An 8,385-nucleotide genomic window follows, 5' to 3' on the forward strand; every position below is an offset into this window, starting at 1 on the left:
CCCCCCCCCCCCCAATCATCGGTGAACGAAACTGTGGCAGCTACAACCAGTGTACGACGATTACGCGGTTTTTACAGCTGACAATGATGATGATGATGTCCACTAGCTCCTAATGGTTAAGCTAGGTGTGTGCGTTTTGCGTAGACCTGAAAAGCGCAACCAAAAAGGCGCAGTAGACAAGTGGATGGTCGCAATCCACGCTGGTAATCCAGAAGAAGCGACAAGTAGTGATTGACTACGCCACAGGTAAATTACGGTGATATGGTCTGTTTGGATTCAGGACTGGTTCGTGGGTAGTAACCACGTCGTCAAACGATTCCAGTTGTTCCGGAAGTTGGCACTGCAAAAAAACAGTCGGCACATGACGCGTCCTCTGTTGTCCATGTGTCTCGTATCCAAGACGACCACTCAAATGGGCTTCAGCAGCACTGCCCGGGCATTCATTTCGCCATCAGCCACAGCTACATGTGAACTTAAAGCACGTTGTAAAAGAGCAGCCAACTAGTCACAGAAACCTTTTGGTACATTCAGAGCTAGTCGTATGGGGCGTGAGAAGATACGATAAACAGCATGCAATGGACCGCACTTCCCCTAGATCTTCTCACAGACGCTACCAAACGAACCGCTTAGAAGTGACTGCCGAAGAATATCCAATCAACTAGAGACCTTTCTGCTCGTTTTCCCAATACAATACCTACCACAGCATATCTAACCGCGGCGGCCTCCGCATTGCTTGAGCTGCCCAGCCGGAACTTGGAAGAGACCTAGGGGGAAGTCAGTTCAATTAGAATACTTGCGTCCCGTATCCTTGTTTCTCACAGACAACATAAACCAGTGAAGTGAAATCCAGCGTACGAACAAGAGCCACTTATTGTCCTGTCTGCCTCAGTGTGTGAACATCAAAGGCAGCTAAGTAGAACGGCATCCCGCCCTGCCGTATGCAGCATGTAAGGCGACTCAGCTGGTGACACCGCGCGACGACCAATGCGTCATGAGAGTATTGTTAGTTGTAAGTGTCATGAATTTACGTAGACTGGTTAGCGTTTTCATACTTCGGTGCCAGTTTATGAGCTGTTCACCTCTCGGTCGCTTCCATTCAGTACAGGGTTGGGCGAAAAGAGCTCTGCGTGACAGACAGTCTTCTGGCGTGTGGAGTGCATATCCTAACCAGCGTAATCTACGAAGCGTGAGTAATTTACCTACCGCTAGAGAGTTCCTCCTTCTTGAAACCGTTTGGTGTACCTCAGCATTACTAACACTGAGGTACGCCAAATGGTCTTCGGAAAATTCCACTCTCCTTCACACTGGTCACACTGGACAGGTTACTCTGGCTAGACGATGTGTTTCGTATTCGGATAATTCTCTTTTCTAAGTCTCCTATCGGATGGAGACGACCTAAAGGTAATCGGTCCTTGACTTTGCAAGGATTCAAGAAGGCGTTTACCAGTCAACCGATTGGCGCTAATAACTACCGTTTGCCCGGATGAGGAAAGCGGGACGAGACAAACCAATGTTTAGTGGCCCTGACAAATATGGCGTTCTCCCATCAAAGCTCACGACGTAGCTCTCACCTCATGGCGCACTGGGCAAACAGACTTATCTGTCCTCAATGCCCAGATTGTCCTCGCCTCCAGTGCATGGCTCTCGTTCCCTTATTCTCCCTATCCTCTGTGAACGAATATGTAGCAGCTGAAACCACTACACTTCGGCGCATGTTTGTGAACTGTTTGTTTGGACTGAACCAAAAGTTCCGTACACAAACCGTTACCCGGCAAGGATGCTTGCTGTCTCCATTCCTATCTAATTTCGTGATTGATGAGATTATGAGACAAACGCTAGATGGTCCTCAAAACTCAGGTCCTAATAAAGCCTCGAAAAATTTGGGTGGTACGGCAGCGGAGTATTGGTGTTCAGATGCTGGTGTTTTGCTGTCGATGACGACGATGATGGTTATGATGGAACTACGCGATGACCGATGTGGCATAAGATTATTTGTAGATGTGCAATTCGTGGTTGTACATGGGCTGGGCCATTGCGAAGACGCCCAGAACCAGACAAGAGGACGATTATTGTCCTCAACCAAAGTCCTTGACTCAGAAGCCTAACCGCAAGGCAGCGACGGTTGGCGTAAAACCGTCAGACGAGTCTACGCTTTTGAGGAGCAATCCTCAGTCTGGAGGACCATGAGACTGCTAGTCAGACTTCTACCCATTGAACAACCTGGTATTACGGGCTCTGTGTTACACGTACGCTGTCCAGCATATTTCAGCAGGTTATGTGTATGTAGTAACGGTATTTTCCTCAGTTTAGTTCTCGGTCTGAGCCTCCCAAGCTAGCCTTCACGTCAAAACAACCACCAAAGGTGCACAAGGTCTATTAATGCCCAAAACGAAGTCAAGAACAGTTGTACAGCGCTTCGTGTACATAGCGTTAGCGGTTATAACCTTCTGGAAGTTCCGACGCGTTCTGGATGCGCCATTGACAACCGGCATTTGGCCAGTACTGGATCATGATTGGCTGTTGGGTCCAGATTTTCGACCAAGTGGATTTCGCCTTAATGCCGGACCGGCAAGCGTCCCGAATTCTGGGCCAACCTCGAGCGGGCCAGGCTTATCGGCCGTAGCAGCGCCTAAACACGTGCGGTATAGCGGATTCGTGTGGATTCCTGCCTAACATCTCCCCCTTGAAGTTTGTTGACGTAGCTTCGAAGCCACTAGGAATTATTTCCTCCGCTCTTATTACTTTTTTGTTCACAGCGAAGTTTAGTCCCTTTTCTAACAGATTGTGAAACCACCGGATACGTCAGCTGCTTCCGCTAAAATTGCTTTGTCAGCGGCCAAGTTCTTCCTCAAGCAGAGGATCTACCTAACCACCCAGCGTTTAACCGATGTACGCCGCCACGCCAGTCAACTCAGCCAAACTCTTCAGACCGCAATCTCAACCACCGACTTCCAGATGCTCAACACCAAAGCCACAGAAGTGAAGCTTGCACAGGGCCGGCAATGCAAGGATAGGCAGATCCCTAAGTTCGAACAACTGCTTTCCATGACTCAGGGCCCCAAAAAAGTCATAGAAACAAAGAAACCATCCACCAATTACTGTAGTGTAGTTAATTTGTCAGATAGACCACTGAGTGAAGACGAACGCTGTCTGTTAGAAAAGGGGCTAAACTTCGCTGTGAGCAAAAAAGTAATAACAGCGGAGGAGATAATTCCTAGTGTAGAGTCAGTGTTTCAAAAGCTTCCTTCAGCGGAAGCTGAGAAGCTACGGATACAACCGGTCACAGTCCTGAAATCCCAACAGCCGGGAGCTCCAAATATTGCACCATCAGAGCGGAGAGCGTTGAACACACTGAGACAGGTAGATAGTATTGTCATTACCAAGGCCGATAAGGGTAAAGCCACAGTAGTGATGAATAAGAGCGACTATCTTCAAAAGGTCAGGCAACACCTCGCCGATGGACCCTACCGACAAACTACCGGTAGCAGTATTACTTCAATAATGAATAAGAGTAAGGTTGAAGTTGGGAGATATTTAAGATGCGTAATAAACCATTTGGGGCAATGTAAGTGGTATCGGTTGTATCCAAAAAGTGCGATTCAACCGCGACTCTACGGACTGCCAAAAATCCACAAGGCAGATGTACCGATAAGGCCAATAGTGGATGGTATAGGCGCGCCGCCGCATGAACTGGCCAGATTCTTAGCTAGTATACTAAAACCGCTCACGGGGAAATCAAGCACCTTCATTAGGAATTCGTATGACTTTGCCAACAAGGTCGCAGGGCTTCCTTTGGAGATGGACGAAGTCCTCGTGAGTTTTGACGTAATATAAATGTACACAAACACCCCTAGGGCAGATGCTCTGGAGGTAACTAAGAGGTTGTTACTGACAGACACAACACTCGGGGAACGGACACAGCTCTCGGTGGATGAAATAGTTGAGGGCATAAGAGTGTGTTTGAATCTTGATAAGTTTGTTTTTGACACAACTGTTTACTCACAAGAACAAGGCCTTGCAATGGGATCTCCAATATCCCCAGTTTTAGCCAGTATTTACATGCAGGACTTCGAACAAATAGCTTTGGCCGGATATCATTGTCCACCCAAAGTTTTTGGCGTTATGTTGACGACACGTTTGTTGTGATCAAACGAGACAACGTAAACAGCTTCCACGACTATCTCAATAGTTTAAACCCACACATTAAGTTTAGCGTGGAGATAGAGTCCACATCGGGCACATTACCCTTTCTGGGCTGTATAACACATAAGGTTGGTGGGAAATTGAAAACGACTGTCTACCAGAAACCAACAGACACGGGGACCGTCTTAAGCTATTCATCAGCACACCCAAAGTCCGTGTACGCCAGCATTGTCTCATCGATGTTTCGTCGAGTTAGAGCGCTGTGCACAGAAGAGATCGACCGGACGGCAGCTCAAATCGAGATTGCCAACAAACTTCAAGAAATAGGATACCCAGTGAGTTTGATTAGGCGACAACTAAGGAAGATATTGGTTCCAGTATCTAGACCCAGTAAAGAATGGATTGGCACAGCAGTCATTCCATATAAAGCAGGAACATCGGAGGTTATTCGAAGATTGTTGAACTTAGCCAACATTGGAGTAGCTTTTCAGAAGGGGAAAACGCTACGCTCAGTTTTGGTGCAATTGAAAGATCCCCTGCCGGCTGAAAGGACTAGGGATTGTGTGTACAAAATTAACTGCAACGATTGTGCTAAGGTTTATATAGGACAAACTGCCAGGGAATTGCACACCAGAATTGGTGAGCATGAAAGAAGGATTAACAAGCCACTAAGGAATGCAGAAGAATACCAAACGCTGGTCAAAGACTCAGCGATGGCGGTACATGCCTTAGACACGGGACATAGAATAGATCTGGAGAATGTGGAAGTCTTAAGACGGGGACTGCGATTCACACCACAACGGCTGATAGCCGAGGCGGTGGAAATCACTAAGCATCACAGCGTGAATAGAATCGAGGGTGTGGAGCTAGCGAGCGTATGGAAAGCGGTCTTAGATAAGCCGAGTTGACACGTGACGGTGTGGTTGTCAATCCACTTAGGATCATTAGAAAAAACCGGGGGGTAGGGGTGGAAACCCCAACCGACCAAAGGTCACAGCATCCCTCCTACACAACTCTCTTAGCACTAGCTCACCCACACAGACTAACAGAAGGTTCAAACGAAGTTCAAGAGGAACCATCAAATGAACCGAACCAGAAGAACTAGACCCTAGGCAGGACCCAAACACATGTAGGTTTCCCCACCGACCCAACACTTGTTCAACCACTCTAACACACTAAAATCCCTCGGCCGACACCCAACAGAGATTTAGCTTGACTTAGCTGATTGGTTCTCCTTCCGCCTTAAATCTCGATCAACCTCGGAACCTAGTCACTTGGCCTGACGAAGCTTTTGTGTCAAAAGCGAAACGTTGCCCAGCAATAAATCTACCGATTGTCACCAAACTTTTTCGAAAACGATGACTACCCAATCGGTTTCAAGTATTTTCCACGTGATTCAACATACCTACGGACTTCAGGTTCGAAAAATGTCAAGCGAGTACGTTCGATTGGTGGGACTGGAGGCAAAATGGGAGAACCATCGCGTATTCAACATTCGACGCTTAAAGCACAACATCATTCCCAACTCCCTGATTGTGAAACCACCGGATACGTCAGCTGCTTCTGCTAAAATTGCTTTGTCAGCGGCCAAGTCATTCCTCAAGCAGAGAATCTACCTAACCACCCAGCGTTTAACCGATGTACGCCGCCACGCCAGTCAACTCAGCCAAACTCTTCAGACCGCAATCTCAACCACCGACTTCCAGATGCTCAACACCAAAGCCACAGAAGTGAAGCTTGCACAGGGCCGGCAATGCAAGGATAGGCAGATCCCTAAGTTCGAACAACTGCTTTCCATGACTCAGGGCCCCAAAAAAGTCATAGAAACAAAGAAACCATCCACCAATTACTGTAGTGTAGTTAATTTGTCAGATAGACCACTGAGTGAAGACGAACGCTGTCTGTTAGAAAAGGGGCTAAACTTCGCTGTGAGCAAAAAAGTAATAACAGCGGAGGAGATAATTCCTAGTGTAGAGTCAGTGTTTCAAAAGCTTCCTTCAGCGGAAGCTGAGAAGCTACGGATACAACCGGTCACAGTCCTGAAATCCCAACAGCCGGGAGCTCCAAATATTGCACCATCAGAGCGGAGAGCGTTGAACACACTGAGACAGGTAGATAGTATTGTCATTACCAAGGCCGATAAGGGTAAAGCCACAGTAGTGATGAATAAGAGCGACTATCTTCAAAAGGTCAGGCAACACCTCGCCGATGGACCCTACCGACAAACTACCGGTAGCAGTATTACTTCAATAATGAATAAGAGTAAGGTTGAAGTTGGGAGATATTTAAGATGCGTAATAAACCATTTGGGGCAATGTAAGTGGTATCGGTTGTATCCAAAAAGTGCGATTCAACCGCGACTCTACGGACTGCCAAAAATCCACAAGGCAGATGTACCGATAAGGCCAATAGTGGATGGTATAGGCGCGCCGCCGCATGAACTGGCCAGATTCTTAGCTAGTATACTAAAACCGCTCACGGGGAAATCAAGCACCTTCATTAGGAATTCGTATGACTTTGCCAACAAGGTCGCAGGGCTTCCTTTGGAGATGGACGAAGTCCTCGTGAGTTTTGACGTAATATAAATGTACACAAACACCCCTAGGGCAGATGCTCTGGAGGTAACTAAGAGGTTGTTACTGACAGACACAACACTCGGGGAACGGACACAGCTCTCGGTGGATGAAATAGTTGAGGGCATAAGAGTGTGTTTGAATCTTGATAAGTTTGTTTTTGACACAACTGTTTACTCACAAGAACAAGGCCTTGCAATGGGATCTCCAATATCCCCAGTTTTAGCCAGTATTTACATGCAGGACTTCGAACAAATAGCTTTGGCCGGATATCATTGTCCACCCAAAGTTTTTGGCGTTATGTTGACGACACGTTTGTTGTGATCAAACGAGACAACGTAAACAGCTTCCACGACTATCTCAATAGTTTAAACCCACACATTAAGTTTAGCGTGGAGATAGAGTCCACATCGGGCACATTACCCTTTCTGGGCTGTATAACACATAAGGTTGGTGGGAAATTGAAAACGACTGTCTACCAGAAACCAACAGACACGGGGACCGTCTTAAGCTATTCATCAGCACACCCAAAGTCCGTGTACGCCAGCATTGTCTCATCGATGTTTCGTCGAGTTAGAGCGCTGTGCACAGAAGAGATCGACCGGACGGCAGCTCAAATCGAGATTGCCAACAAACTTCAAGAAATAGGATACCCAGTGAGTTTGATTAGGCGACAACTAAGGAAGATATTGGTTCCAGTATCTAGACCCAGTAAAGAATGGATTGGCACAGCAGTCATTCCATATAAAGCAGGAACATCGGAGGTTATTCGAAGATTGTTGAACTTAGCCAACATTGGAGTAGCTTTTCAGAAGGGGAAAACGCTACGCTCAGTTTTGGTGCAATTGAAAGATCCCCTGCCGGCTGAAAGGACTAGGGATTGTGTGTACAAAATTAACTGCAACGATTGTGCTAAGGTTTATATAGGACAAACTGCCAGGGAATTGCACACCAGAATTGGTGAGCATGAAAGAAGGATTAACAAGCCACTAAGGAATGCAGAAGAATACCAAACGCTGGTCAAAGACTCAGCGATGGCGGTACATGCCTTAGACACGGGACATAGAATAGATCTGGAGAATGTGGAAGTCTTAAGACGGGGACTGCGATTCACACCACAACGGCTGATAGCCGAGGCGGTGGAAATCACTAAGCATCACAGCGTGAATAGAATCGAGGGTGTGGAGCTAGCGAGCGTATGGAAAGCGGTCTTAGATAAGCCGAGTTGACACGTGACGGTGTGGTTGTCAATCCACTTAGGATCATTAGAAAAAACCGGGGGGTAGGGGTGGAAACCCCAACCGACCAAAGGTCACAGCATCCCTCCTACACAACTCTCTTAGCACTAGCTCACCCACACAGACTAACAGAAGGTTCAAACGAAGTTCAAGAGGAACCATCAAATGAACCGAACCAGAAGAACTAGACCCTAGGCAGGACCCAAACACATGTAGGTTTCCCCACCGACCCAACACTTGTTCAACCACTCTAACACACTAAAATCCCTCGGCCGACACCCAACAGAGATTTAGCTTGACTTAGCTGATTGGTTCTCCTTCCGCCTTAAATCTCGATCAACCTCGGAACCTAGTCACTTGGCCTGACGAAGCTTTTGTGTCAAAAGCGAAACGTTGCCCAGCAATAAATCTACCGATTGTCACTAAACTTT

This window comes from Opisthorchis viverrini, assembly GCF_000715545.1.
Source record: "Opisthorchis viverrini unplaced genomic scaffold opera_v5_168, whole genome shotgun sequence".
NCBI lineage: Eukaryota > Metazoa > Platyhelminthes > Trematoda > Opisthorchiida > Opisthorchiidae > Opisthorchis > Opisthorchis viverrini.